The sequence below is a fragment of the Trachinotus anak genome, unplaced genomic scaffold, assembly GCF_046630095.1.
Source record: "Trachinotus anak isolate AG129_WGS33_773 ecotype Australia unplaced genomic scaffold, CSIRO_AGI_Tana_v1 ptg000012l, whole genome shotgun sequence".
NCBI classification, from domain to species: domain Eukaryota; kingdom Metazoa; phylum Chordata; class Actinopteri; order Carangiformes; family Carangidae; genus Trachinotus; species Trachinotus anak.
Genome location: NW_027273863.1, coordinates 20,058,887 through 20,086,754, shown reverse-complemented (window position 1 = coordinate 20,086,754; position 27,868 = coordinate 20,058,887). Strand labels below are relative to the sequence as shown.

General features: G+C 39.7%; 12 non-coding genes across 12 annotated transcripts; 6 read left to right on the top strand and 6 right to left on the bottom strand.

The window, feature by feature from the left end:
- Positions 1-8,377: 8,377 nt before the first annotated feature.
- Positions 8,378-8,470, bottom strand: trnay-gua (transfer RNA tyrosine (anticodon GUA)). Its single transcript has 2 exons — positions 8,434-8,470; positions 8,378-8,413 (listed from the first exon to the last, which is right to left on the bottom strand). It is a non-coding gene; the product is annotated as a tRNA-Tyr (tRNA).
- A 343-nt stretch (positions 8,471-8,813) lies between these two features.
- On the bottom strand, positions 8,814-8,906 carry trnay-gua (transfer RNA tyrosine (anticodon GUA)). The gene is made up of 2 exons: positions 8,870-8,906; positions 8,814-8,849 (listed from the first exon to the last, which is right to left on the bottom strand). It is a non-coding gene; the product is annotated as a tRNA-Tyr (tRNA).
- A 723-nt stretch (positions 8,907-9,629) lies between these two features.
- Positions 9,630-9,722, bottom strand: trnay-gua (transfer RNA tyrosine (anticodon GUA)). Its single transcript has 2 exons — positions 9,686-9,722; positions 9,630-9,665 (listed from the first exon to the last, which is right to left on the bottom strand). It is a non-coding gene; the product is annotated as a tRNA-Tyr (tRNA).
- A 320-nt stretch (positions 9,723-10,042) lies between these two features.
- On the bottom strand, positions 10,043-10,135 carry trnad-guc (transfer RNA aspartic acid (anticodon GUC)). Its single transcript has 2 exons — positions 10,099-10,135; positions 10,043-10,078 (listed from the first exon to the last, which is right to left on the bottom strand). It is a non-coding gene; the product is annotated as a tRNA-Asp (tRNA).
- A 725-nt stretch (positions 10,136-10,860) lies between these two features.
- Positions 10,861-10,953, bottom strand: trnay-gua (transfer RNA tyrosine (anticodon GUA)). The gene is made up of 2 exons: positions 10,917-10,953; positions 10,861-10,896 (listed from the first exon to the last, which is right to left on the bottom strand). It is a non-coding gene; the product is annotated as a tRNA-Tyr (tRNA).
- Positions 10,954-11,268: 315 nt separating this feature from the next.
- trnay-gua (transfer RNA tyrosine (anticodon GUA)) lies at positions 11,269-11,356 on the bottom strand. Its single transcript is given in 2 exon segments — positions 11,269-11,304; positions 11,320-11,356. It is a non-coding gene; the product is annotated as a tRNA-Tyr (tRNA).
- A 9,495-nt stretch (positions 11,357-20,851) lies between these two features.
- On the top strand, positions 20,852-20,944 carry trnay-gua (transfer RNA tyrosine (anticodon GUA)). Its single transcript has 2 exons — positions 20,852-20,888; positions 20,909-20,944. It is a non-coding gene; the product is annotated as a tRNA-Tyr (tRNA).
- A 1,263-nt stretch (positions 20,945-22,207) lies between these two features.
- On the top strand, positions 22,208-22,300 carry trnay-gua (transfer RNA tyrosine (anticodon GUA)). The gene is made up of 2 exons: positions 22,208-22,244; positions 22,265-22,300. It is a non-coding gene; the product is annotated as a tRNA-Tyr (tRNA).
- A 1,199-nt stretch (positions 22,301-23,499) lies between these two features.
- trnay-gua (transfer RNA tyrosine (anticodon GUA)) lies at positions 23,500-23,592 on the top strand. The gene is made up of 2 exons: positions 23,500-23,536; positions 23,557-23,592. It is a non-coding gene; the product is annotated as a tRNA-Tyr (tRNA).
- Positions 23,593-23,934: 342 nt separating this feature from the next.
- trnay-gua (transfer RNA tyrosine (anticodon GUA)) lies at positions 23,935-24,027 on the top strand. The gene is made up of 2 exons: positions 23,935-23,971; positions 23,992-24,027. It is a non-coding gene; the product is annotated as a tRNA-Tyr (tRNA).
- A 445-nt stretch (positions 24,028-24,472) lies between these two features.
- Positions 24,473-24,565, top strand: trnay-gua (transfer RNA tyrosine (anticodon GUA)). The gene is made up of 2 exons: positions 24,473-24,509; positions 24,530-24,565. It is a non-coding gene; the product is annotated as a tRNA-Tyr (tRNA).
- A 445-nt stretch (positions 24,566-25,010) lies between these two features.
- On the top strand, positions 25,011-25,103 carry trnay-gua (transfer RNA tyrosine (anticodon GUA)). The gene is made up of 2 exons: positions 25,011-25,047; positions 25,068-25,103. It is a non-coding gene; the product is annotated as a tRNA-Tyr (tRNA).
- Positions 25,104-27,868: the final 2,765 nt, after the last annotated feature.

Sequence of the window (27,868 nt, the reverse complement as noted above, 5' to 3'; positions counted from 1 at the left end):
TTTTACGCACATTTTCAGTTTCAAAAACCTGAGTGTGGTACCTGCTTCTGCTTCTTCTGCTGTGTACAATGCACTCATGTTGGGTCATCCTGTGTTCCTCTGTGAGATGGCTGCATCAGACCAGGCTCACATTACATCTGAAGCTCAGTAAAATATACCACTTAAAAGAGTATCAGAAGCTAAGAAAATTCAAGGACACACATTGAATAGGATGTACGGTAAGTTCAGCTGAGCCCAAATGCTCACCTTCAGAAATTCGTCAGAGCTGCAAAGAGGTGAACTCTTTAATTTGTAAACATAAATGGTTAATTCATAGCTTCACATTAATTATTTCGTCTGACTCACTAATTAGAACTATTTTATTTTCCCAGCTCTGCTCTCATCGGTGTGTGAAAGTGTGTGAATGAGAATCAAAGTTTGTTAACGCAGAATCACGCTACGTTAGCTTGTGCTTTTATGTCAGTATCATGCTACCTTGTCAGTGGTCCTGAGGCTACATTGGCATATCACCAACTGTTGTCGGGAAAGGGTAAATATAGACTTTGAGCATTTCAGACTGACTCACTGTGAGCAGAATTTGAACCTACACAGCGAGTCCCCATTGGATTTCGAGCCCAACACCTTGACATCAGTGCTATGTGATATGTATGTATATATAAATATATATATATGTGTATGTGTATGTGTATATATATATATATATATATATATAAAGAAAGAGTCACCTGCCTCCATCACCTCCTCAGAGATCAAATGTTTTTAGCAGTATGAAGCAACTTAACAGGGTTGAACAAATCTCATTTGTTTCCTTGACTCATGTGAGAGCTAAAACCAAAATATAACCAAATGAAACTGCAGGCTGTTAAAGACGCGGCGTGTTCAGATTGTCCATGACTTCACAACTTTCACTGCATTTTGTGAAAACCAGAGCAGCCAAAGCTGCACGGCACAGAGTCAACAGAAACGGTTGCAGCATCGAACCTGTGCAACCTTTGCACCTGTATTAAAGAGAGAACAATGCTGCAGTCTTATGACCTTTGTACAGTACGATGTCATCGGGTGAGTCTATTGGCTGGAAGCACAGTTTGAATCTTGCCCACTGCAAAAAAAAAAAAAAAAAAAGTGGTGAGGAAAAATACTAAAGCAGCATAAATGTATGTTAGCAGCCACGGGCAGTGTGAATGTATCATTTACTGACTTAACAACTTAACATTAACACATTTTTGCAATCTGCTTTGAATCATATGCAATCATAATTGTTAGAACCTGTCTGAAAGGTGTAAACCACAATAAACCCACGTTTATGAGGTCATATTTGTTTCCTGCACTTTGACAGTCAATCACAGAAAGTGTAAATTGTTTTTGTCAGCAAAGACAGATAGATGACCCGCTGCCTTTTAAGGAATATAATATAATAATCATCCATCTTGTTATAACATTTCTTTTTTTTTTTTTGCAAACATTTGTGTAGAACAAACCATGTTTTAATTGATGGCTTTTTGAGCTCAAACAGGAAAGATTTTCTATCATAGGATTTAAAGATGAAGGAGGAAAAAAAATCCTCATAAAAGACTTAATAAAATTCCACAGTACTCAAATATTATCTGTCTGTCTTATCTCTCTGATTGAGCTGTGACAGGATCTAATAATAAATTGGCTGGATTGCTCGGACTGCAGGAAACGCTCTGGAGACTGGTAAATGTTTTACACTCATTTTACAGACGGCTCTGTCAGTGAAGCTAATGGCTGATCTGCAGACTGGGATTTAAAAAATTTAAATGGTGGATAATGATTACCAGGGGGCAATCCGTCCTGAACATTTTCACACCTTCACTGCGCCTTTTGTTCTCTTTCTGAAATGTAATAAATTTGGCATTGAACGTTTCCAACATGCAGAGAATCTAATGTGAAACACTTGACTATTGTTTTAAAAAATTCTGATTTGTTGTTGAATTTTTTTTCTTTTCTCATAAGAGTTGGTGTCAATCATACTTTTCAACATCAAAGTTTGAAAAGAAAACTATTTCATGAAGTGTTTACCGTGCTGCTGTTGTGAGGAGACTCCTGGAGCCAAAGCAGCAGAGAGTGACATGTGAGTGACAGTAACATTTTGTCATGTGGAGGCCGACTGCATCTGTCGTTTAGAGGACATCACTTTCAGTCAGAGTGAAACTTGATCCTCACACTGGCTCCAGGCCTTTTTTTTGCTTATGTTACATCCTGGTGAAGCTGATTTTTGAAAATGTATCACAGCTTTTTTTCATAACAGTTCATGGTTCACCTGCACAGGACTAGTCAGTAAAAGCAAAAGCATAAAAGGGAATTGAACCCACAATTCAACTTAAAAGTCATTAATGCAAATAAAACAATTCATTTAACAGCTCACACCAAAGTCTCCCTGCCGCATAAACACACTCAGCAGTCGTGTTCTGGGTAATGATTACCGACCTGTAATCATTTATCATGCAGACGTTGTTAATGTTTTCTCATGGTGTTTACTACGCTACACTACGCTGACTGTGGGAGGCAGGAATCAAACACAGGAGATGATAGGATCGAGTTTTGAGAGGTAGTATGGAAAACAACAACCTCTGACAACACACACAAATAAGATAGGTATGCATTTATAACTGTATTCACTTTAAATAATCTGATATGTTTACATAAAACAAAATGGTTTGTCACAGTAAAATAAAATAATGACGTGTTTGAGAAGACATTTTCACTTGTGAAATACAAATCTAACTAATAACATTAATGATGGCTGCATTCCATTTCAGTGTGTCACTTCCTGGGTCCTGCTATTGCTCAAGCTGGCTCATTGACACACCTAAATGAAACAGAGTCAACATTAATGTTACACTTAAGCTGTGTCTCAACTCAGGGACCGCATCCTTCGGAGGCTGAATTTGAAGACCGATTGCGTCACAGCAGCGTGACTTGACTGTCCCATTTCAAAGGCTCCTTCAAATGCGGCTGAGAAATGTCCCCTTCTCTTCCTGGGCAATCCAACCGGTGGATCCTTTGTGGCCCAACCTATCCCAAGATTCATTGTACGCTCATAATGGAAGCAAACAACACCAACAAAGAGCCTGGGGATTACACTGTTAAATAAGTATTGGGTTTCAGCTCAGTTCAACAACTGATGGTACAACTGTTAAAACCAAGGGCTTCAAAACCTAGAGGTTTTTTTTTAAAATAGCGTGTTGTCAAATCTGCTAGGTGACAGGAGCCACGCATTGTGACACAACAATTGCCCGGAACACTGGCAATGCAAAACGAAAATCCTCCGTAGACCAGACCTTCTCATTTTGGTTCAGCCATTGTCGTCTACTAATGCAACAAAGGGTCACATGTTCGTGGACTGCATCCTTCGAAGGAGGAAGCCCTGATTTGGGACACAGCTTTTGGATTTTGTTTTAGACTTTGTGTTTTTTGTCCATTATTATGAGAATAAAGAAAAACTGATCAACAAGTGATCTGTAGGACATGCATTGAAAAAGCAGTAAAACAGTGAATAAAATCTCAGAAATCTTAAAGCATATGAGGACTAGTTGTGCATTGTTGTGGTATGGTACATTAGTTGTAGACCTCACTCATGATGAGAAAGGCCATTATTTTTTTATTAATGGAAACACACACAGCATCACTGCTTTCAAACTGTTAACTCTCTAAAGAAGAGCGGGCTACAGTCATCCTTCCAGCTGCAGACGTGGACTCGGGCCTGAGGGTTTGAGATGGAAGCTGCTGTTAGAAGCTCACTGGTTTGAATCAGAATATGTGAGTGGAGTACGGTAGAAACTTCTGATCCTTGATCAAAGCACTCCGTAAAAACTCTAGGTTTTCTATTTAAACTCTGCTGTCTAATTTCTGCTTTTTCCTACTTTGCGTTTGTCATTATGTCCCTGATAAGACCATTTTAATACAGTCGTTAACAATTTGGTTAAAGCTAAAGCATGGATGGAGCTTTATATTTGCAACTAGCAGAAAGAGAAAACAGATGGATTTTCTAACAAGGCAGCCGCTGCCTCCACTCTGTAACCCCCATGTACTCTGGTTTGCAGCAGCATGAAAGAAAAATAAAGGCCCGTTAGCACCTCCTTCATTTTGCAGAGGGGAAGAAAGCACAAAAATCCTCTCAAATACAAATTCTGTTAGGTCTGGTGATGAAATTGATTTGATGAATTAGGTTTCAAATTTAAATGACAAATTTAAATGTTAATGATTTTCTGTTAGTGAAAAATTGCTGGCTCAACATGGACAATATGTTCTGAGTCAAATTTTTTTCTCAAATGCGCCAGAATTATTTTCTAAGACAACTGTTTTGAAAGGCTGAGTCCTCCTCATTACAATTGACCTGACATTGATGTGGGAAATTCGTGAAGTGCCCTTTAATTTAAATGTACATGATGATGTGCACACACAATGAACATAAGACAATAACCACTGATTTGATGCAATAATTATGTACAGAATACACAAAGTGTGTGGATGCAATTAAGAAGTGTAAAAATTCAGTCAAGGTAAAACATGCACTACCCATAATGTAGGTAACTGTGATTTGTTACTTGAATTGCTTTTGACATTTTCTTAGTGGCACTGCGCTGCTCCCAGATCTCTATGTGTGGAGCTGAACGAGTGAAATCAAGGATATAAAAAAAAAAGCACGAGGGATTAACAAACTTTTCCTGGATAAATAAGGGAAGGTTTGAAAAGCAACTCCAGGAAGTCTGTGCTGCTTTGTGAAACATCCACGTTTGACATACGACCTGTCAATCTAAGTCACAGTTGGACCTGATTAAGCTGATGAAACCAACAGAGAGCCACTTGAAACTGACAAAGACACGTTCCACTTTGTACATGTCAGAGGTTGTTGTTCCAGCAGCAACAGGCTGACAGTCATATTAAGGCAGATGTTAAAGGCAGCTCCAAAAATAAACCATCAGAGTAGGTCTTTGATACTCGCTCTTTTAAAATAAAAAATAAAAAATAAACTTGTACAGTAAAACAAGTTAAGTTGTTCTAAGAGTTTTCATACATCTAGTTCACTTTTTTTCCATACAAATGAACCTGAAAATATTGCGTTTTTAATCATGTGGCGCCATCTTGACAACTGATAATTTTACTTGATTCTTTTGAAAGCACAGCATCGATTTGATAAAATTAAATTCATTCTGTATTGCAACCTTTGTCATGGATTTCATGAACAATAATGCGTGAATGAAACACACAGGCAACATATACCTAACAGTGTAATATAGGGCATATATAACAATAACTAAATTGCTTCAAAAATACATTAGGGCATTGATTTAAAATGCAGGATAAATGTCAACAGTGAGTGAGGTAAAATTAGCAAAGCTGTTTAGCATAACCCTAAGGTTAATGAGAAATGTATTGAATTTGAATTGAATGGCTACCATTGTTACCATTTGCAAGACTTCACACCAGTGGACATCTCATGATGACTACCGCAAGACAGTAACTGAGAAAATGTGTAATCTTTACATTTACCATATAGTTGTTCAGCACTGAGCTGCAAATGGGTGACAAATTAAAGGGGAAACCAATGGAAATGTCATAGTAAGGTGTTGGGCCACCATGAGCCATAAGAACAGCTTGATTGTCTCTGTAACTCTAATGGGGGATAAACACCATTCTTCCAAAGGTTATGCCCTAATTTATTGTTATAATATGTGTGGTGTCTAACACATTCGTCCAAAATCTGCCATAGGTGTTAAATTACGAACTGATCTAATGACTGTGAAGGCCACAGCACATGATTCACATAATTTTCATACCTGTCAAACCATTCAGTGACCCCTATGGATAAGGGCATCGTCACCCTGTTTTTAAAAAAAATGTTTTTCAATTATCTCTTTAGTGTTGGTGGTGTGGATATAAAATGTAGTGTCCATGATCAAACTAGGATCAAATTAACCTTTAGTTGTCTTGAATGATTACTTGGAATTTGGCACTAGCACAATTTCATTCTGGAACAGCATTTTAAACGATCTACTTCCAAACAACCACTTTAGCTCTTTATCAGAATCTATTTCCGTCCATACTTAAATGCATACATACATAAACATTCGAATGCACTGGGCATGCGTGAGTCGGTGGAAACAGGAGGCACATTGTTGAATCCGCAGTTAATTAGATTCCTTGCATAAAATATTGCTAGCAAAGACAACAAGATCAGTAATGCCCACCAGGGAGCAACTGTGGGTACGTCTTTGTTGTCTCTGTTTTTGCCTGTCCAGACTACAATGTAACCCCTGAGTTTTCAAACTAAAATGTGGCCAGCAGCGTTTTCAAATGTCTCCATTTTAGGGGCTTGAAAACCCCTAATTGGTGCAGTCACTAGTTAGCAAAGAATTAGTAGCTGTATTTTACTATGTTCAACTTGAGCAATTGAAATTGGCTTTATAGTTTGGCATTATTAGGAAAAAGGAGCTTTAAAACTTACTGTAACTTCTTAAGATCTTTACAAACATTATAAACATTATTATTATTATTGCATCTTTAAGTGAGCTGCTCTTGTTATTTTAGCTTAAACCCTGCAGTAGCATTCATTGTAATGTGAATGGACACTTGTTGCCGTGCATTTGAGTGAAGAGGCCCGGTCCTGGTCGACTTAGCCGTGTGACACGCGATAGGGTCCAAATCCAAAGTGGAATGGCTGCAGGCTTCAACCTGCGCTTAAGAGGGTCACTGCCGAACAAAGGGGGTTCAGTCACTAGCTGAGAGGCTGCACTCACTGAGAGGAAAATGGGGCCAAGGCAGTGTGTGAGAGCATGCGTGTGTTTGTGTGATTGAGAGAGAGTGAGCGTGTTGCAGGTTGGAGTTTCAATTCAACAAACACTTCTAGAAGAGAGACGTGTCTCATTTGTCTTAAATGTCATGTCTTCTTTACTTAAATCTTTTCATCGTGTTTTAGATTCTCCATCCTAAGAAATTAGGGAAAGATGTGAGGAAAGAGACATTGAAAATTGTGACATTACTGGCTTCATCTATCTGTTCATATATATAAGAGATGTTTTAGATTTACAATAATATTTCTTATGTCTTATTTAAGACATCTACACAATGAACAATGAACTGAGAGAAGCAGTGAGTTAAAAAAGCTATGATTGAGGGTCTGGCTACTACTGATTAATTTTAAACTTATTTGTATTGTTTTGGAGACTCTGATCAAACAATGGGTAACATGTCAATTTTGACAAAAGTTTAAGTATTTACACCTTTGAGTGTTATGATGTGACTTCACAAAAACTTTGTACAAACGTAAACTGGTCTCTAGGTGGACTTACTGGCATTAACATCCATCTCTAGTGATCCAATCAAGAGAGCAATAGAGAGTGCTGCAGGGAGAGGCCAAGTAAATCACTGCACTGCCCATAGTTCTATAAATTTCAATTTGAAACAGAAAAATATTTTCTGTCCATTATAAAACTGTGGTCAGTTGATGTCGGATGAGTGGGATGTTCTTCAATGTGGCCTGTTCACACAGCTAAAATAATGTGGCCACATGTGGCCACCTCCTAATGTGGTCTGAGTGATCAGATCTCAAACATGTCCACAACTGTACTTAAAACTGTTTTGTGAGAGAGATGGATTATCAGGAGTGAGCTGGTCTGAGAAGGGCAAGTGACTTCACTAACACTGTAGAAATGCTCTGTATGTTGGGGGACACATCCATTACTCTCTGTCACTGCTACACTTACCAGAGTTGAACCAGTGACAACAACCTTGCGTGTGTGTGCTTTGTGGGGACCCCTGTCTGTTTAAAGTCACATTCTGAGGACTTGTCTTCCTTATGGAGACAAAAAGCAAGTCACCATAGCATAAGATTTAGGTTAAGGTTATGATAAAGGTTAGGGTGTGTGTGTGGTACAGGTATTACTCATGTTGTAAATTTAAACTCAGATTATGGGGACTTGTATTCCTTATTGGGACAAAACCATGCCCACAACAACAACCTTTTCCTTTGAAACGGAGTTGAACCAGTGATTTAAGGATGTCAACACTTCTCTGCTCTGTTACGGTCCTCCGCTCTACCAACTGAGCTATCGAAGGAATACACCACATACTCTGTACAATAAACTTTATTGTTAAAAATGACAGTGACAATATATTGTATGAAGACAAAATTTTAAGCATGAACACCTTTACAAATTCTTTATGCATAATTCGCCAAATACACGATCAAACAATAAATGTGTGAGATAACCTCATGATAGGCAATATCATCAAATGCAGAAGTACTTGTTAGACCCAAGTTTCAGTTGTGTATATTATTTACATAGTTGATTGCAACAGAGAGCTATTGAATTGGTCTGTGCTTTAGATATCCTCTGTCACTATAAAAGCCTCCTCCTTCGAGCCGGAGTTGAACCAGCGACCTAAGGATGTCAGCACTGTTCTGCTCTCCTACAGTCCTCCGCTCTACCAACTGAGCTATCGAAGGGATACAGTACTGATTGTGTACTGCTGAACAATGAACTTTATTGTTAAAGACAACAGTGACAGTATTTATATTATGTAATGGTAAAATTTTGAGCATTAACACCTCTTCAAATTAGTTGTGCATAATTTGCTAAATACAAGATCGAGATTTAGATCTGAGATGCCCACATGATAGGCAATATCATCAACTGCAGAGGGACTTGTCAAACCCAAGTTTTAGTTGTGGATATTGATTTTAACAGAGCTCACTGGCACTGGAAATTCTCTGAATGGGGGATCCATCAGTTGGCTTTTACTTTATCAGGCAGATATTCTCTGTAACAGCAACACCTATAAAAGCCTCCTCCTTCGAGCCGGAGTTGAACCAGCGACCTAAGGATGTCAGCCCTGCTCTGCTTTCCTACAGTCCTCCGCTCTACCAACTGAGCTATCGAAGGGTTATGTTTCATATATAGTGCTGTGACTGTAAAATTGGAAGCACATATTTTGTGCTGCTAAATAAAGATGACAGTGACAATGAAATACGATCAATGACCCACTTAATATAAATGCATTTTTGCAATGTAAGGTGTTTGATTTTCAGGGAGTGCAACATTTCTACTACCAGTTGTGAATATAACATAGATATCAATTTACAAGTGTTAGTGACCTTGCTGTTTTTGCTAGCAGCTGTTGTCTTTGGACAGATTTTGTCACTGCAATAGCATCACAACAAGATTGAGTCATGCAAGTTTACAGGTGTGTAGTTGAGATCAGAAAGAAGGACGAATTCGAAGATGGGTGTGGTCTGACCCAATGTCAGTGCGTGTCTATGCCCAGGTATTACTCATGTTGGGGGGACCTTAGTCTGCAACCACAAAAGCCAGAGCTGAACCAGTGGCCTACGTGTGTGTGTGTGTGTGTGTGTGTGTGTGTGTGTGTGTTGTGGGGACCTGAGTCTGCTTAAAGTCACATTATGGGGGACTTGTCTTCCTTATGGGGACAAAAAGCAAGTCCCCATAACATAAGGTTTAGTTTAAGGTTATGATAAAGGTTAGGTTGTATGTGTGTGGTCCAGGTATTACGGACGTTCTGGGGCCCTAGGTATGTTACAGTCACTCAATGAGGACTTGTTCTGCTTATGGGGACAAAAATGCGCATACAAACCTACAAAAGCCTCCTCCTTCGAGCCGGAGTTGAACCAGCGACCTAAGGATGTCAGCACTGTTCTGCTCTCCTACAGTCCTCCGCTCTACCAACTGAGCTATCGAAGGAACATGCCACACTCTCTGTACTGCTGAACAATAAACTTTATTGTTTAAGACAACAGTAACAGTATTTATATTGTGTAATGGTAAACCTTGAGCATGAACACCTCTTCAAATTCATTGTGCATAATTTGCCAAATACAAGATCAAGATTTAAGATGCCCCCATGATATGCAATATCGTCAACTGCAGAGGTACTTGTCAGATCCAAGGTTCAGTGACAGAGCTCACTGGCACTGGAAATTCTCTGAATGGGGGATCCATCAGTTGGCTTTTATTTTATCAGGCAGATATTCTCTGTAACAGCTACACCTATAAAAGCCTCCTCCTTTGAGCCGGAGTTGAACCAGCGACCTAAGGATATCAGTACTGCTCTGTTTTCCGACAGTCCTCCGCTCTACCAACTGAGCTATCGAAGGGTTATCTTTCATATACAGTGCTGTGACTGTAAAATTGGAAGCACATATTTTGTTGATTTTGTTTATTGCTGAATAAAGATGACAGTGACAATGAAATACGGTCAATGACCCACTTAATATAAATCCATTTTTGCAATGTAAGGTGTTTGATTTTCAGGGATGCAACATTTTTACTAGCAGTTGTGAATATAGCATAGATATCAATTTACAAGTGTTAGTGACCTTGTTGTTTTTGCTAGCAGCTGTTGTCTTTGGACAGATTTTGTCACTGCAATAGCATCACAACAAGATTGAGTCATGCAAGTTTACAGGTGTGTAGTTGAGATCAGAAAGAAGGACGAATTCGAAGATGGGTGTGGTCTGACCCAATGTCAGTGCGTGTCTATGCCCAGGTATTACTCATGTTGGGGGGACCTTAGTCTGCAACCACAAAAGCCAGAGCTGAACCAGTGGCCTACGTGTGTGTGTGTATGTGTGTGTGTGTGTTGTGGGGACCTAAGTCTGCTTAAAGTCACATTATGGGGGACTTGTCTTCCTTATGGGGACAAAAAGCAAGTCCCCATAACATAGGGTTTAGTTTAAGGTTATGATAAAGGTTAGGTTGTGTATGTGTGTGGTCCAGGTATTATGGACGTTCTGGGGCCTTAGGTATGTTACAGTCACTCAATGGGGACTTGTCCTGCTTATGGGGACAAAAATGCGCATACAAACCTACAAAAAGCTCCTCCTTCGAGCCGGAGTTGAACCAGCGACCTAAGGATGTCAGCACTGTTCTGCTCTCCTACAGTCCTCCGCTCTACCAACTGAGCTATCGAAGGAACATGCCACATTCTCTGTACTGCTGAACAATAAACTTTATTGTTTAAGACAACAGTGACAGTATTTATATTGTGTAATGGTAAACCTTGAGCATGAACACCTCTTCAAATTCGTTGTGCATAATTTGCCAAATACAAGATCAAGATTTAGATCTAAGATGCCCACATGATAGGCAATATCGTCAACTGCAGAGGTACTTGTCAGATCCAAGGTTCAGTTGTGGATATTGATAGAAATTTTCTGAATGGGGGATCCATCAGTTGCCTTTTCCTTTTCTTTATTAGGGAGATATTCTCTGTAAGAGCTATAAGTCCTCCTTCAAGCCGGAATTGAATCAGCCACCTAAGGATATCAGTACTGCTCTTCTACAGCCCTCCGCTCTACCAACTGAGCTATCGAAGGGACAGATTTCATACAAAGTGCTGTACCTGTAAAATTTGACGCATAAACATAAATATACAGGATACACTTATAAAATAGGGTTTTGTGCATCCATAAACAAATGATGAAATGGAAAAATAGGATGAAACAAAGTGAGGTTCAGCAAATGGCCCACTTAATTTAAATGCACTGTTACAATGTACGATAGTTGATGACCTTACCTTAATCATCTAGGGTCCAGCCATACTAATTTGTTTTATTTTGAAAATTTAACATTTTTACTCTCAGTGGTGAATACAACATGGATATCAAATTACAAGTGTTACTGACCTTGTTGTTTTTGTTAGCAGCTGCTGTCTGGACAGATTTTGTCACTGCAATAACAGAACCATGAAAGATCCATTCATGCAAACTACACTACAAAGGTGTGTAGTTTAGATCAAGAAGAAGGACGAGTTTGAAGATCGGTGTGGTCTGACCTAATGACCACTGAGTACTCAAGGGTGGGAATGTCAACATGTTGAACATTGCTGCAGGTGTGATCCTATTACAAGATGGTCTGTAACTTCATCAGTTGGACACATGATCAAAAGCTTCCTCCTTCGAGCCGGAGTTCAACCAGCGACCTAAGGATGTCAGCACTGCTCTTCTACAGTACTCCGCTCTACCAACTGAGCTATCGAAGGAAAATAACGCATATTTTGTGCTGCTGAATAAAGACGACGGTGACAATGAAATACGGTCAGTGACCCACTTAATTTAAATGCATTGTTGCAATGTAAGGTGGTTGATTTTCAGGGAGAGCATCATTTTAGGCTCCATCCGCACTTATTTGTTTTAGTTTTAAAACACAATATTTTTACCACCAGTTGTGAATGTAACTTAGATACAAGGTGTGTAGTTGAGATCAAGAAGTGGGACAACTCAAAAATGGGTGTGGTCTTACCCAATGTGAGTACATGTGTATGCCCAGGTATTACTCATGTAAGTCTGCAACCACAAAAGCCTCCTTCCTTGAACCAGAGCTGAACCAGTGGCCTACATGTGTGTGTGTTGTGGGGATGCAAGTCTGCTTAAAGTCACATTATGGGGACTTGTTGCTTATGGGGACAAAAAGCAAGTCCCCATAACATAAGGTTTAGTTCAAGGTTATGATAGAGGTAAGGGTGTGTGTGTATGGTCCAGGCATTACGGACATTGTGGCGACCTAATTGTGTTTATATGGTGACATTATGAGGACTTGTCTTCCTTATCGGGACAAAAAGTACAAAAGCACCCTCCTTCGAGCCAGAATTGAACCAGCAACCTAAGGATGTGAGCACTGTTTTGTTGTCTTACAGTCCTCCACTCTACTACCTGAGCTATCGAAGGTATATGCCTTATACGCTGTACTGCTGAACAAGAAACTTCATTGTTAAAAATGACCGACAGTATTTATATTATGTAAAGGTAAAGTTTTAAGCACGAACACCTCTACAAATTCAAGATCAAGCTTTAGAAACTACACTGGACAAACACTGTCCAGTTAAGTTTTTCCAGACAGTTTGAAAAGGTTATACAGCTCTTTCTATCCACAAATGCATCTTGAGAAAATCAATCCAGACAGCTTTGAAAACCTTTTATTTTTTATTGTTTATTCTTTTTTGTGTGTGGGGTCCCACCTGCCTGCTGTCCTGCTGGGCGAGTATTGTGCTGCAAACTGAATTCATCCAAGAATGAAGCATTTCTCCAGAGGACTGATTGACGTTAAGTCTTTTATTGGGTCAGTGACATCTGTTATCTTAGATATTCCTCGTCTGTGAACATCATACAGGGGCTCAGCTTTCGCAATAAATTCCCCTTTCCATGAGAATGCTTCAAAATCCCCAGACATGACTGCTCCAAACAATATCTGTACTATTCTAGAGGAGCAACACAGTAAACGTTCCCATACAGTCAAGAGCTTTTTATTGAGGTTCTCTCTAAATCCAAACTCTTTTAGTCTCTGTTAACATTGCTTCCCACAGTTTTGGCAGAAAGGCTCCTGGACTGGAGGAATATCTCACCTCTCGAAACCCTAACGTGAAGTGCCAAACCTGCGAAACACAGCCACTGCCTCGGCTTTTCACTCTGCCTGGCACGCATCATTCAATGTCAGGCCATTTCCCACGCCAAATAGGCTTAGAAAGCTATAAAGAAGAGAAGAAAAGAAGAAAGTCCTGTCAAGTTTTTCCACTTGGTTTTGTTCTCTTTTTCTGCCTCTGTGTTTTTTCACCTCAGTATCTATTTGTCCCCTTTTCTTTTCTCCTTTCCTCCTCCTCCACCTCCCCTCCCTTCTCCTCCCCCTAAGCACGTCTAACATGTCATTCTTCGTCTTTTGTACCTACAGGCCTTTTTCCCTATTGAACTCCCCACCCTCTCCACTCCTTTGGCTCTCCCTTTCCCTCTCAGGGGCCTAATTATGAGCCGGCATTAAATAAAAACATTTATATTTCTCCAAAAAAGGCTTCTCTCTCTGTGCTTTCTCTGGACAATGAGGGCTTGTGATTCTCCCCTCCCTCCTGCTCCCTCTTTCTGTCTCTTTCTCCTCTGAGTGGCCATTCACTGGGGGTCTCTGTCTCTCTTTGTGATTGGCTCACTCTAGGACTCCTAGGGGGCAGTAATTGTGTCTCATTAAGTCTTACAGTAGTCGTGAGGGGAGTGTAGCGGGGTGGGAAGTGAGGGGGAGTTTGCCGCACAAGGCCTCGCAATTAGAAATCCCAGAGAGCTTGAATGGGAGCCCTAATCAGGCCACAATGGCTGGGGCTCCCTGCCATTTAGGCCAAAAGGGAAGTGTTGCCATTGTCCAAACACACACACACACACACATGCAGAGACACGCACACACACACACACCAGGAATGCATGCAGCACAGCGGGGATGGATGTACTTGCGTGGTGGCGTCATCCCAGAGGCCAATTTGGAAAGACTGGGGTTAGAGGGGGGGGGCGTAAGAGAGCTTTTCACCGCCTCAGTCACGACACACACATTCATGCTCTCAGAGAGTTGTGCACACACACACTTTTCCATCCATATTGAAGCTGAAAGGGGTCTCATTAGTGATGTTCAGGACGAGCTGGGAGTTTGCTCTCTGTTTGCTCATTTGTCGCCCTGTGATTCCTCCTGCTGCACACGGGAGTTTTTCAATTTTTGTGTGAAAAACATTTTTCTGCGAGAAGCATATTTCAGCTGGGTAATAAAAATCAGCATGCTGTGTTGTGGCGGATACATAAATAACCCATACACATCATCTCTGTGGAAATTCAGTAAATTTCAGCGTCTGTGAAATAAAAAAAAACAAAAAAACAAAAAAAAAAACACATACAAATAATGATATTCCACCACCATCTGTCTCTAAAAGGGAAATGCATTGGAAAGTGAAAACTTTGCAAAGCCTTCCTGTTTTTTTATCTCATAATAGGAGCAGAAAGTGGGTCTCTTTTGCTCCGTTTATCTGTGTAGCGTTCCCAGGAGAAACAGTGGCTACCCCTCCTTATCTTTGTTACCGCCGAGTGCTGCAGTGGATTATGAAGTGGATTATGCAAATGCCTCACAATATATTCATATTAACAAAGGTTGAGGTTCATGCGCCCGTGCCCGGAATTTATGAATACGCAAATAAAAAAAAACATTAAAAAAACTGAATTGGCTGGAATGTGTTATCATTTAATGAAAATTAACTTGCTTCACAGTATTGTGTCGTGTTTCGGCTCATTTGTTAATTTGTTGAATTAGCTACATCTAAAAAATGGACTGATATCCAATTTAGCCCATTGTTTCAATTATTTTGGGGGTGTTTTAGTGTAGCTCGATAACTGATATGCCTGTAGGTATTATACATGTATAATTGTGTGGGTTTTTTCCCTCTACTTTTTGCTCTATTGTGTCGTGCAGGAATGGATTCTCTGTTGCATTGTTGGAGGTTGTTGGATATTGATCCAAAGGTGGAATCCTCCACAGCTGATTGTTTTTAACATTCACATTCACAACAACAGCTCGGATCAAAGTAATGTATACCTCTCTTTTATTTTGTTGGTGCAAAATCTTGTCAGGCTGAAAAAAAAAAAAACTTTGGCTGAGAGCTGCTTTGAATCCATTCAATGCTGACCAGCAGAAGAAGCTTGCACTGGGTGGATCTTTGCCTGCAGAAAAAAATGAAGGTCATACAACAACTAATCTGTTTTACATTCACAGCATATGCAAACTACATTTGCAGCTCATTTTCTAGATGGACTGGATCTGGAAATATTAACAGCCCTGATTTAGTCATTTACAGGTCAAAACATGTTGAGATGTCAAGGTTAAAAAGGGCTTAATGTGTATGAAAAGTGAATGTGATTCACATGTTTAGCTTATGTATTACCTTGTGTATTTCATCTTGTAGAGAAAAACAATAATGACATTGAACTGTAATATGTAATATCTGCACTATTGAGCTGAAATTTTCAAAATCATTCACTTGGAACAAGGTTTTGGAAAGCTTAAAATTTTCTTATTACAAAAGCATCAAAACTGCCAGATAGTGATGAATGAAACATGATAAGTGGCCACAATTTCATCATAGATTATACCATATGATGCAATTAAGAAAATTACAGTTGTTAAAGTTATGATTCATCTGAGGTTCTTTGCCTAAACTCATCAGTGTGTTCAAGAAAGACAAACAGTGAATTTCTCCAGCGGTAAAGAGCAGTATGGGATAAAATAGATATATGATATATTGTAAAGGCTGCTCAACACTGAGATCACATACATCAAGTTATCTGTGCGCCTCCGACATCTTTAAAGATAAAGGTTACAGGTTAAAGTCACAAGTTCAAACCTGCAGGCTGGGTGTGGGCAGTCAACAGGAAACGCCGTCTCCTCTTTCAGCAGTGACTGTTGCAGTGTCCTTCAGCAAGGCACTCCAATGTCAGCCAAGCGCAACAGAGAAAAAGTTAAAGCTGCACACTGTCTCTTTAGATAGTGGCAACAAGAAATAGCAATAATATCAATATTTTTTACCTACAATGGATGAAATAAATATGTGTAATGTAAAAAGGGCTGCTTGTAGTGATGAACTCATAGAGAGTCAACCCCCACCTCAGTGTACATTACCTGCCGAACACCATACAGTAGACAGATAAGGCTAGAGACTGTATGGTGAAGATGGTGGAGCAGTTAGCAGCCATAGAGCCAGATTTTCTCACTGAAATTTGGCAAAGACCACAACAGAGAAAAGGAGAATCAATCTTTTACTGAGGCTACACCCACAATACTATGTTTTCATTTTAAAACGGTGGATGATCTCCTGGCTCTGGGCATCTGGACATCCATACTAACACACAAAAACTGAAAATGCATATCAACCATTCACGTACACTAGGCATGTGTGAGCCGGTGTAAACAGGAAGCAGATTGTTTACTCTCAGTTGGTTAGTTGCAGGAAATGCTACAAACGAGGAGCTGCAAAAGGAGTTACCTCCACAACACCTGAAAACAGAACTCCATGCGTAAATGTAGCAAAATATATGCTATTTAAAACTAAAATGTGTTTGTGTGGATGTAGCATTTCATTATTCAGTTAAGCAGAAACATAACTTCTAATTTATGCTAATGTTGTCCAATTTCCTGCTAGATATATACATTTTTTTAACATCTTTATCGTAAATATTTTATTTTATTTTATTGTCAAATTTGTCAAATTTTCTGACCTGCAGTACTTATATATTTTTTCCTTTTCACTATGTTTAATGCTTTGCACTACAACACCAAAAAAAAAATTATTTGTATGTTGGAAAACCTACTTGGCAATAAACCAGATTCAGATTCAGATTCAGATTCAGATGCAGATGTGAAAATGGGCAACTAGCTGCTGGCAAACTGACTCTAAAATGTCAGTCACACAGAAAAGGTTCTGAGGTTTCATACCAGACAAAGTAAGAGCGTGGTAAAACTCAAGGTGAGTGCACTGAATTGATCAACCATGTGTTTATTTCTCATGGATTCAACTGTTAAGAAAAGAGGAGTTAGTTATTTACTCCTTAAAAATGTATGTGGCTCGAGTTAAAACCCTGTGAGCTCAGCCTGTTTTACATTCTGTTACACTTTGGGGCATTTTACTGGCACTCCCATTCACAGCATGGTGAGTCAGGGAGTCTGCACGCTCTTATCTGCTGCCAAAGTGTGCAAGTTTGTTAGTATCTAATCAAAGGTGATGCTTTGAGGAGACTGCACGTCAGTCCTCAAGGAAGTGTTTGAATCTGCACCTGTTGAGATCTGTGAGTGTGTGTGTGTGTTCTTCTCTACTGTCTTAGGAGCATTTCCCGACAGCAGTGAAAAGTTCACCATCAATGATGCTTCAGCAGGTTATTTGGCTACTTAAGAGCACACACTGACCTTCCAAATGTTACTTCATCTGCACTCTCAGTGGTCATCAGTGTCTTCTGTTTTCTCACAGGGTCACTATCAGTGCCAGTCCCACTGTATCATTTTCCATGCTGGGAACGTTTTGCCCTCAAATTTCATGACCTCATGCCAGATTACATTACAGCTCTGTGTGTTTCTGTGAGCTGGAGCTGAATGGCTGACCAGCTGAACCAGTATGACTGGGAACTCTGTGGATCAGGGGGAGCCTAATGAGTTTCATCTCCACAACGGGGAGAGCAGTCCTTGGGTGGCAGCAGCAGGGACGAATCTGGCGGCTAATTGGTGTTATCAGCATTTTAAACACAATTAATGACAGTTCCTTCTCTTCTTCCTCTCTCCTAATTGTAGGTGATAATTATTGTTTGGGACCTAATTTACACAAATAATTAACAGATGTATACTGACAAATAGGCCTACTTGATTCTTTGCAAATCCCTGCACCATTGTATTGTTAATTGGGCCGAATGTAAGCAGATACTCTGACGTGTCCCCCCCCTTTCCTCCTCACAGCTCCTCATTGAATACAGTCCTAAGCCTCTGAATAAACAGCCTCGACCTCAGGGGGTGTGTTCCTACTAAAACCCAGATTGAGTTTTGCATTGTTAGCCCAGTTAAGTGAAGTTAAAATAAGGTGATGAACAATTTGTTTATTGGAGCCTTTATCACAAAGCTAACAGTCCCACACTGACCATTTCAATAGAAACAGTTTAAAAGTCAAAGAATGTGAAGTAAATGAAAATATATTGTACATTAAAAACTTGTGAATGATGTCCTGTATTTTCTGTCATGTGTGCTCTTATGTAATACTGCTACTGCCAATTATAGTTAATTCCTAATGATCGTCCTTCCCTCCTTTCCCTAATTTTTCAGAATACCCTTTACTCTGCACCTTAGTCTTATTTTCCTACAGTGATCATTTAAAGCTTCAACTGATGTTCTTGCATCACCAGATCGGTGAAGGAAAGTTAACAAAAAATTGATAAAATGTATGTTTATTGGAACTTTCACAATGGAAGCTAGTAATCTTACAACTCGTAGCTGAATATAATTAACTATTTTGTGCAACACTTTCTGTTATTTATATTTATAGCATTTGATTTTTGTAGGCTATTTACCCTTTCAATTGCACTCTTATATAGTTAGCAGGGTATGCACATAAATTTCATTATAACCTGTAAATTTGAAAAGATAAAAATAATAATGGATTTCCCCTAATTTTTTTTAATTAATTAAAGACCTACATTAAAAATATCCTAAAACCTAACACAGTATTTTAGAATAGTAATAATAATGATAATAGAAGAGATAGAATCTAAAATTAAAAACAAACATACCACCACAAATTAAGGGTAATAACAATAAATATAATAATGTTTTTCATTAGTGTCAGATGGTGTTTTGTAAAGCCAGAATGAATTTGATTAAAAACCCTTAACCTTTACATTCTACTTGACCCATTGACAGATTTTTGTTTGATACGAGCAAACTTCTGCAGATTACAGAATATTTAACTTGTTTTGCATGAAGTTTTTCTTTTTTTTTTAGAGTGCAATATTTTACATCTTCAGCACAAATAGCCAAACGCTGCCACATTCTCCTGCCTCATCAAATTATACACCCTGTTAGTGCTTTTGACAGTGCTCAACAATATGACATCTGAGACTATGCCACATTTCCACCATGCAGATTCCCAAGTCACAATAAAGGCATGAATCATGCTTGTGATGGCTATTTGTAAGGGGTTTCCCACCCTACCACAAAAAAGGGGGGCTTAGCAGCGAGGCAGCATGTTCTCAGGCATTGTCTATGGGCCAGGACCACCTCGCTGTCCCACTGTCAGTCAAACAATACAATGCTACAGCTCCTAACCCCTCCCAACCCCCAACCTATTTACCAGGCCAGCCCCTCCCTGCTCCCACCACCCACACTCTGGACACAAGGAGTGGTGACATGGTGTTTTCTTAGTGGTGAATGTGGACTATTAGTCAACAGCTGGGCCACGATTCATTCAGAGGGTAAGTCAAGTCAAGTCAAGACACGGTGGCTTTGCATAAGCATGTTGCAACACAGGGCAAAGGACATGAATATAGAACAGCAGAGCAAGCCTGTATTTGCAGTTTTAACACGAGTGTACATTTAAACAACACAAAAGCAGCGTGAGATAACCACTCTGAACTTAGATACCCTGAATATACAAACTGTCTTGGTCACATTGAACACAACAGGCAAAAACTCACTTTACTACTCCAGCTTTCTTGCTCTGTCAGTGAAACTTTAACCCCTTAAATTTCAGTTTCACCTGATAGTCCCCCTTTACTCAATGATTTGCTTTTTATTGAATGACAATATTGCATACATTTACGCATATATTTCCAAATTTCAAAATGAATTTTTTTTTTTCCGTGATCATAAATTATGCATACATGTGTATTACCCAGGAGATGCCAAGCCATAGGTTCAGCACATTTCAGCAAGTTTAATCAGCAAGCCCTCCAACCTAAATGACCATTGAAAAATAAATGACTAACCCTATTATTATGTGGTGCAGGTTTAGGATTAGACACAAAAACGACTTGGTTAGGTTCAGGTAAAGATCAGACTTTGTTAAGAGACTCTGCACCGGACAGACAAACAAGGTGATGCACTTGCATTTCATCCACCTTCCATAGTGTCATTGAGGTCAGGCATTTAAATTAAGTAATGTACTGTATATGCACTCACTGAGCACTTTGTTAGAAACACCATACAAATACCAGATGGGGTGTGGCATGTAAGCCACAAGATGCTTAAAACATTCAACACATATACACAATACATGTTGACCATAGAAACAAGCCGTAAGGAAGGTTGGATGTGAGAAAGAGCTCTTTATATGAGAAAGTATACATTGCACAAGGTCTTCTTGCATTTTTCCTGCAAAGCCAGTTTCCTGGACATTGACTCACAATTAAACTGTTCCAGTGGCTGAAAGAACAGCACTGTAACAACTGCCTGTCTTACCCCGGAGAGCAGGTGAAACAAGTGCATTTTCTCTCAGCACAGGGTGATTATTGACTTGTGGCGTACACAGTCAATAATTTGACCAACCCCCTTTGATAGCTCAGTTGGTAGAGCGGAGGACTGTAGAAAAGCAGAGCAGTGCTGACATCCTTAGGTCGTTGGTTCAACTCCTGCTTGAAGGAGGATGCTTTTGTAGGTGTAGCTGTTACAGAGAATATCCGCATGATTAAGTAAATACCAACTGAAGGATCCCTCATTCAGAAAATTTCTATAGTGCCAGTGAGCTCCACTAGAATCAATATCCACAACTGAAACTTGGGTCTGATAAAAATCTCGACAGTTGATGATATTGCCTGTCATTTGGTTATCTCACATCTGACGCTTGATATTGTATTTGACTAATTATGCATAAAAATTTGTAGAGGTGTTCATGCTTAAAAATTTGCTTTTACACAATATAAATACTGTCACTGTCATCTTTAACAATAAAGTTTACTGTTCAGCAGTATACAGAGGGTGATGTATCCCTTTGATAGCTCAGTTGGTAGAGCGGAGGACTATAGAAGAGCAGAACAGTGCCGATATCCAGCTCGAAGGAGGAGGCTTTTGTAGGTGTGCTCAGATCTGTCCAATAAATGAAACAACTGCTATGTCCGACATATGGAGCATTTCCGCCATGTCAATAATGTATATAACTGAACCTTTAACCTGACTAATACATCAGGTTGATTATATTGACTTTTATAGGTTTGTATGCGCATTTTTGTCCTCACAAGCAGGATGAGTCCCCATTGAGTGGCCGTAACATACCTAGATCCCCAGAATGTCTGTAATACCTGGACCACACACACACACACAACCTAACCTTTATCATAACCTTAAACTAAACCTTATGTTATGGTGACTTGCTTTTTGTCCTATAAGGAAGACAAGTCCCCCATAATGTGACTTTAAGCAGACTTAGGTCCCCACAACACACACACACACACACACACGTAGGCCACTGGTTCAGCTCTGGCTCAAGGGAGGAAGCTTTTGTGGTTGTAGACTTAGGTCCCCCCAACATGAGTAATACCTGGGCATAGACGTGCACTGACATTGGGTCCGACCACACTCATCTTCGAATTCGTCCTTCTTTTTGATCTCAACTACACACCTGTAAACTTGCATGACTCAATCTTGTTGTGATGCTATTGCAGTGACAAAATCTGTCCAAAGACAGCAGCTGCTAGCAAAAACAATAAGGTCAGTAACACTTGTAAATTGAGATGCAACAGTGCATTTAAATTAAGTGGGCCATTTGCTGAACCTCATTTTGTTTCATCCTATTTTTCCATTTCATAATTTGTTTATGGATGCACAAAACCCTATTTTATTAGTGTATCCTGTATATTTATGTTTACGCTTCCAATTTTACAGTTACAGTACATTTTGTGAAACATATCCCTTCGATAGCTCAGTTGGTAGAGCGGAGGACTGTAGGAGAGCAGAGCAGTGCTGACATCCTTAGGTCGCTGGTTCAACTCCGGCTCGAAGGAAGGGTCTTTTATAGGTGTAGCTATTACAGAGAATATCTGCCAGATAGGTAAGGTAAAAACAAGCTAATGCAATCCCCTTATAAAGCATTTCTATAGTGCCATTGAGCTCTGTTAGAATCAGCAATGTAAACAATATCCACAATTGAACCTTGGGCCTGGCTAGTACCTCTGCAGTCGATGATATTGCCTGTCATGAGGTTATCACAGATCTATGGTTTGATTGTGTATTTGGTAAACGTGTTTGTGCTTAAAATTTTATCTTCACAGTATTTTACGTATTGTGTGCACCTTTTTGTCCCCGTAAGAAAGACAAGTCCAGATCTGCCTTGACAAGTCCAGGAACACAATGTGACTGTGCACACTCACCAAGGTCCCCACAACATGAGTAATAACCGGGCACACACACACACACTCACAAATCTGTCCAGACAACAGCTGCTAGCAAAACAAAAAGGTCCATAATTCTTGTAATTTGATATCTATGTTACATTCATGACTATTGATAAAATGTTGCATTTTAAAACTAAAATAAATTAGTGTGGATGAAGCTTAAAATGATACGATCCGTGGTATTCAACACCAGCTGTATGCTTCAAATTTTGCAGTTGAAGTATTTTTTTACAAGTCTTTGATACTTCAGATGGTAGAGTGGAGGACTGTAGGAGAACAGAACAGTGCTGACATCCTTAGGTTGCTGGTTCCACTCCAGCTCGAAGGAAGAGGCTTTTGAATGTGTGTCCACCAAATGAAAACACATCCCATCTTGTGATGGGACCAAACCTGCTGTAACGTTCAACATGTTGACTTTCCAAACCATGAGTACTCAGTGGTCATTGGGTCAGACCACACCCATCTTTGAACTCATCCTTCTTCTTGATCTACACTACACACCTGTAAAGTTGCGTGACTGTATCTTTCACAGTTCTGATGCTATTGTAGTGACAAAATCTGTCCAGACAGCAGCTGCTAACAAAAACAACAAGGTCAGTAACACTTGTTATTTGATATCCATGTTGCATTCACCACTGGTAGTAAAAATGTTGCATTTTAAAACTAAAATGAATTAGTGCGGCTGGAACCTAGATAATTAAGGTAAGGTCGTCAACTACCAACATCAAACCCTATTTTATTATTGTATCCTGTAGATTTATGTTTACACTTCCAATTTTACAGTTACAGTACAATTTGTGAAACATATCCCTTCGATAGCTCAGTTGGTAGAGCGGAGGACTGTAGGAGAGCAGAGCAGTGCTGACATCCTTAGGTCGCTGGTTCAATTCCGGCTCGAAGGAGGAGGCTTTTATAGGTGTAGCTGTTACAGAGAATATCTACCTGAAAAAGTAAAAACCAACTGATGGATTCCCTTATAAAGAATTTCGACAGTGTCAGTGAGCTCTCTCAAAATCAATATCCACAACTAAAACTCAGATCTGACAATTACCTCTGCAGCTGATGGTAGCCTGTCATGTGGGTATCTCAGATCTAAGGCTTGATATTGCATTTGGGTAATTATGCACAACGAATTTGTAGAGGTGTTCATACTCAAAATTTTACCATTACACAATATAAATACTGTCACTGTTGTCTTTGATAATAAAGTTTATTGTTCAGCAGTACACAGCATGTGGTGTATCCCTTCGATAGCTCAGTTGGTAGAGCGGAGGACTGTAGGAGAGCAGAATAGTGCTGACATCCTTAGGTCGCTGGTTCAACTCCGGCTCGAAGGAAGAGGCTTTTGAATGTGTGTCCACCAAATGAAAACACATCCCATCTTGTGATGGGACCAAACCTGCTGTAACGTTCAACATGTTGACTTTCCAAACCATGAGTACTGTAGGTGTAGGTATAGCTGTTACAGAGAATATCTGCCTGAAAAAGTAAAGGCCAAATGATGGATCCCCCATTCAGAGAATTTCTATAGTGTCAGTGAGCTCTATCAAAATCAATATCAACAACTAAAACTCAGGTCTGATAAGTACCTCTGTAGCTGATGGTAGCCTGTCATGTGGGTATCTCAGATCTAAGGCTTGATCTTGTATTTGGCTAATTATGCACAACGAATTTGTAGAGGTGTTCATACTCAAAATTTTACCATTACACAATATAAATACTGTCACTGTTGTCTTTGATAATAAAGTTTATTGTTCAGCAGTACACAGCATGTGGTGTATCCCTTCGATAGCTCAGTTGGTAGAGCGGAGGACTGTAGGAGAGCAGAATAGTGCTGACATCCTTAGGTCGCTGGTTCAACTCCGGCTCGAAGGAAGAGGCTTTTGAATGTGTGTCCACCAAATGAAAACACATCCCATCTTGTGATGGGACCAAACCTGCTGTAACGTTCAACATGTTGACTTTCCAAACCATGAGTACTGTAGGTGTAGGTATAGCTGTTACAGAGAATATCTGCCTGAAAAAGTAAAGGCCAAATGATGGATCCCCCATTCAGAGAATTTCTATAGTGTCAGTGAGCTCTATCAAAATCAATATCAACAACTAAAACTCAGGTCTGATAAGTACCTCTGTAGCTGATGGTAGCCTGTCATGTGGGTATCTCAGATCTAAGGCTTGATCTTGTATTTGGCTAATTATGCACAACGAATTTGTAGAGGTGTTCATACTCAAAAGTTTACCATTACACAATATAAATACTGTCACTGTTGTCTTTGATAATAAAGTTTATTGTTCAGCAGTACACAACATGTGGTGTATCCCTTTGATAGCTCAGTTGGTAGAGCGGAGGACTGTAGGGGAGCGGAGCAATGCTGACATCCTTAGGTCGCTGGTTCAACTCCGGCTCGAAGGAGGAGGCTTTTGTAGGTTTGTATGCGCATTTTTGTCCCCATAAGCAGGACAAGTCCTCATTGAGTGACCGTAACATACCTAGGTCCCCAGAACATCCGTAATACCTGGACCACATACACACAACCGAACCTTTATCATAACCTTAAACTAAACCTTATGTTACGGGGACTTGATTTTTGTCCTCATAAGGAACGTATTTTTGTACATGTACATTGTTTTCGAACAGAAAAATACCAAACTGTCACAGTCATCTCGTGCTGCAGCTGTGGATTTGAATCAATCAATATGAAATCAGTATTCAGAAACAGCAACAGAAAGGGTTAGTGAGAGCAACAGAGAGGTACCACAACATGGCCTTGTGGGTCCCTCAGGGCTTTCTCTGGATTTTTGGCCCTGGTTTCATCCAATCAGAAGTGAGCCTGAGTTTGTAGACTGATGTCTCTGTGTAGGCTCAGGCATGAGCCGGCGTGAATAGTGCCTGCGGCCCTGCTGACCGTTAGTCAGGCAGGAGTCAATATGGCTCCAGGCTAAAGCATCTGGGCAGAGTAGTCAGACATAGGTAGTCATGCCTACATTTTGCATTACATGCTAGGAATTAAACTGATGCTTTTTTTCCAGAGCAACTTAATCATGAGTGACACTGAACTTAAATCCCCAGATCATTCACTGGACATGCAGCAAAAGAGTCCAAGGACGCAGTCCAAGCAGCAAGCTATAAATTATCATGGATGACAGATAAATGCCACAACAGGAAACAGGAGCTGTGGTAGAAAGATCTGCATGAAGCACACATTAATTTTGTGTGACTGAACTTGGCTTCACTCAGTTGACAAACTCACCAAGGCAATAATTGTCCTGACAGTGACCTGGCATGCAGATCTACTGTGCATAGAAGTATTTACTTGGCATATCTTCTGATGGACAAGGCAGAAAATGTTTTGTCATATTGTTATTTAACAGCGAGCACCGTTTGGCGGAGTAGTGGGATATCTGTGTCTCTGCTGGGAGTTAGTGCTGTAACCTCTTTCAGCTTGCCAGTGCTGGATGTCTGTCTGTGCAGCAGGAAGAAACTGACATTATATTCTCATCACCTGGACTCTGATTCCACTTCCCAGCACTTCTCAGTCGATCATAAACATGTCCCATACCTGATAGTATGTAAGCTTGTAAAACAGAGCATCAACTAGACTGACCTCTTCTCCCAGAGAGCAAGTTCAAGTTATGTCATTGAATGATCAGTTATCTGTCGCCTAGACTTGATCTACATCAAATCTAACCCTTTTTTTCCTTTTTTTTTTTTTTTTACCTTGATGTAATTTAACATGTAAATCATACAAATCTCACCAATCTATTATATTCATTCAGTCCGATTTCAACAAAATCTGTCCAAAAATGTCAAAATTCTTATTAAGTTATTATGCTTATAAAAGTTATTAAATAGATTTGTCCAAACAACACTGTACGGCCATTTTGCAGAAGATAAACACTGGTCACCAAAATGACCAACTGGTGACAGTTGTGTAGATACATAACTGTAGGTTTTTATGAGACTTTTTTTTTCCTTTAGAGGGAATATGAGTTGAATTACGGAGGTGACCGTAGTCTGTGTGTAGTGGGAATTTAAAAAAAAAATTAACAACAGATTTCTCTTTTTGTTTCTCATTTCATGGAGAGATGAGTCTTGGACTTTGGGACAGCTGATCTAAGTTTTTTTGGGGGGCATTTTCTCATTCCTCTACAGCTTTACGGAAACTATTTGTAACTTTTGCAATTGCTACTTAGTCAACGTTAGCATTAATAGCTGTTTACTTACCAGTCTAGAGGAAATGTTGCAAGTTTAGCATCAAACTTAATTTCTTTACTCACCAAGAGCTATCTCCAGCAGTGGGAAGAAACCATCTTGTTTTGCTTCTATTTCAATCACTTCTTTTCCTCTACTGAAGTTGGCATGCTAGCCAGCTAGCCTCTGCCCCATTAGCCCAGCTTGTCACTTTCCAATACAGAGTCACTGTAGTGTCAAGTCCGCTCTGAAGAAGCAGCACTGTTCAGAGGACATATTATAATGCAACTTGTAAATGCAACAATGATTAAAGCTCTTAGCAAGACTGGTAAGAAAATCAGTTGTTAATGCTAACACTGGCAATGTAGCATTAGCAAAATTACAAATAGCTGCAACTGAGATCACAATACTTCCAGGACACCTTTAGAAGAAGAACTAACTTGGCAAACAGATAATATGAAACAATATATTAAAAAGTAAACAATCCAGTCTGCCCAAACTGTAAAAAAAAAAAAAAAAAAAAAAAGAAACTGGTGGCCTTGTTATAAAGCAGTGAATTTGGGGGTCAGACATGAAGCCGTTGTGGCTGCTCCTCATTCACATCCCTGATAGTTTGGTTTGGTGGAATGCTAATGACAGTGAATCACAGGTCTCTGGTCGATGTGCTGGAGGGAGTGAGGAAGTCAGCAGACCACCCAGATCTCCTCCCCTGTCTCCCTCTGAAACACTTAGCAGTGTAATTATGTGGGAGTGACTTCTGAAAAACACTCTGTGCAAATATGGATTAAGTCCCAGACAGACGATTGTTTCTGTGTGCCACAGAGCATGTATTTTTAAAACAACACATTGTACTTTCATTTAATCACCAGAAGTTACGTAAAAATGTAGAGGGTGAAGTTTGTATAAGTGTTCTGTGTACCCGGGGCTAAGGAATTTACTTACTTTCTTTCATTCTGCTCAGTTTTGAAATTAAATGACATTAAATC